Below are 2,836 nucleotides of genomic sequence, written 5' to 3' on the forward strand. Positions count from 1 at the left end.
TTAGCCTAGCTATACAAGGGAGTTCGAGAATTCAAGGCTAGCCTGGGCTAAAGATCCTTAAAAACAAACAAACAAACAAAACCCTGAACATATTGAGGTTAAGTTAGTCCCAGGTATTGGAGATCCAGGCCACCCTGGCTGGTGTGTAACAACTGATCTCTTGGAAGGAACCTTGTGTGCCTATTGCTATGGCCCAAGGTGGCATAGACTGATGTTTTGATTGCTAGTTACCTAGCTGGAGGCACTTTTTGGGGAACTCTTGGAGCCTCTGTGATATGAAGTGGCCACTGTTTCCTGCTGTGCCCTCTGGTCCCTGGCCCATCACTGTGTGCCCGGCCTCTGCCCACCACTCTGTCCCCGGCCTCTGCCCACCACTCTGTCCCCGGCCTCTGCCCACCACTGTGCCCCCGGCCTCTGCCCACCACTGTGCCCCCGGCCTCTGCCCACCACTGTGCCCCCGGCCTCTGCCCACCACTGTGCCCCCGGCCTCTGCCCACCACTGTGCCCCCGGCCTCTGCCCACCACTGTGCCCCCGGCCTCTGCCCACCACTGTGCCCCCGGCCTCTGCCCACCACTCTGTCCCCGGCCTCTGCCCACCACTGTGCCCCCGGCCTCTGCCCACCACTGTGCCCCCGGCCTCTGCCCACCACTGTGTGCCCGGCCTCCCAACAAGCCTGATGCCATGACTGAGGTGCTCTGCTTCATTCCCCACAATGGTCTGAATCTGTGAGTCAAAATAAATCCTCAGTCTTGAGTTGCTTGTGTATTGAACATTGTGGTCATGTGTGGTGGTGTGAATGCATATGCTCCCATATGTAGTTGCATGCTTAGTTTCCAGTTGATGAACTGTTCGGAAGGATTAGGAGGTATTGTAAGGATTCTGTCCTTAATTACATCATCAGCCTGCGATGGCATCCCAGCCTAAAAAGTGGGTGGGCCCTCTGTGCGTCCTTCTCTTTCCTTTCCTCTCCTTCCTTCCATCTGTCCTCTCTCTCTCTCTCTCTCTCTCTCTCTCTCTCTCTCTCTCTCTCTCTCTCTGTCTGTCTCCTCTCTCTCTCTGTCTCTCTCTCTCTGTCTCTGTCTCTGTCTCTCTCTCTCTCTGTCTCTCTCCCCCCCCCCAATAAAGCTCTAAAAAGGTAACCATGGCTCATGACTATCCTCCAGCACTCTCCTCCACCGGCTGGCCGCTGTGAGCAGCGTGCCGTTTAACCAACATTGGTGTCATGACTCAGATACACCACTGAGCACCGAGGACCTGCTGTGACCGCTGCTGCCTGCCCCATCCAGGGAGACCGCTAGACTGTGAGTGCGCATGTGTCCCTCGCCGCCTCCGCTGGACCCCCACACAGCTACCACTGCCATTACCACAGTGAGTCTGCTGTTCTCGCGGCTGTAGTCTGAGCTATATTCTTTGCGGTGGACACAGGGGGGTGGTGGTGGTGGTGGTGGTGTTGTCCTTGGGGTGTGCTGGCAATGGCAGGCACATTTTCGCTCCTGCCGAGGGGGTAAATGGTGTCTAGGGTCCAACAGTGGACCAACTGCAGTGCAGCCGCAGCCCTCACCTTCCCTTGACGAAGAGGATCTGTGACTTGAGCTGATTCATAGATCTCTCTCCACTCTCGGGGACACCCGAGATTGGAGTCTGATCCCTGTTTGTTATTTTATTTTTTTATTTTTCTCTAGGCTACAGCCATGGGACAAAGGGGCGGATACTTTTACCACCTACATTGGCGGATAGAGGTGGGCACAGCGTAAACCTGGCCACATAACAGTGTAAACCTGGCCGCATAACAGCGTCACGGGAACTTCTGCCAGCGAATGGGCAAGTAAGAGTTACTTTATCTCCAAGCTTTCTGCTAAAGTTCTAAACCCTTCTCCTTCTCCACTTTTGTGGCTGCCACGTGCAACCTTTTCTGTCTGACTTCCGCCAGCAGTGGGTGGGCTCAAATGGGCAGGCTTGGGCGGCTTCTATAACTCGCCCTAACTCACTTTAACTCCACCCACTCATTACAAGCTTTTCTCTTCCCAGTTCTAACTCACTGTTCAGCTAATGGTACAGGAACACCACAGAACCGGAGTCCAGAGATCATCAACATCTTGTCAAACAGAAAGTTCCCAGCCACAGCCAAGAGGGATACATGTCTCCAGAGCAAACGGATGACAGACAGCATCCCACCATGCCTGTCTACCTCAGAAGACTCCCCCAAGAGCTGGAAGCAGTTTTTGAGAGGAACGACGTCCCTATTCCCATATACCTGCTTTTTTTTTAATAATAAGCAAAAGTCTGGGATATAAGGATGACTGTAGCTTTGCAGTAGTTTATTTGTTTTTTGTTGTTTTGTTTTATGAAATAAGGACTCATGTAGTCCATACTGGCCTTGAATTCTCTCTGTATCTGAGGCTGGCCTTGAACTTCAATCCTCCGGACTCTAGCTCCCAGGTGCTGGGATTACAGGTGTGGGACACTACACTCAGCTGCAGTAAACATTGCAACCACGTTCTTCCTCAAAGTTGTCTATCTATGGAGCTTCATGCTTTCTTTCCCTGTGAATCTTAGCACTGCTCATTAATGTCTATAGTAAAGCTGCTGGGACTTTGTCTGAGACCAGGTTCAATCTCTAGATCAGTCCATGGGCACAGCCAATCTACTATGGTTTAGATCTTGAGCATATCTCGAGGGTCTAAATGGTAAGGGCTTGATCTCCACCATGGTGCACTAGGAGGTGTGGCCTATTGGTGGAGTTCAGGTCGTTGGGAGCTTTGCAAGGATCCCAGGACCTCATTCTTCCTCTCTCTCTTTTGCTTACTAGCCACATGTGCCTGCTGAGGAGTGCCA

General features: G+C 52.4%; 1 long non-coding RNA gene across 1 annotated transcript; it reads left to right on the plus strand.

The window, feature by feature from the left end:
• Positions 1–1,689: 1,689 nt before the first annotated feature.
• Positions 1,690–2,306, plus strand: LOC131922803 (uncharacterized). Its single transcript, XR_009382408.1, has 2 exons — positions 1,690–1,826; positions 2,030–2,306. It is a non-coding gene; the product is annotated as an uncharacterized LOC131922803 (long non-coding RNA).
• The last annotated feature ends 530 nt before the right edge of the window (positions 2,307–2,836 follow it).

Source organism: Peromyscus eremicus, chromosome 12 (genome assembly GCF_949786415.1).
Source record: "Peromyscus eremicus chromosome 12, PerEre_H2_v1, whole genome shotgun sequence".
Lineage (NCBI taxonomy): Eukaryota > Metazoa > Chordata > Mammalia > Rodentia > Cricetidae > Peromyscus > Peromyscus eremicus.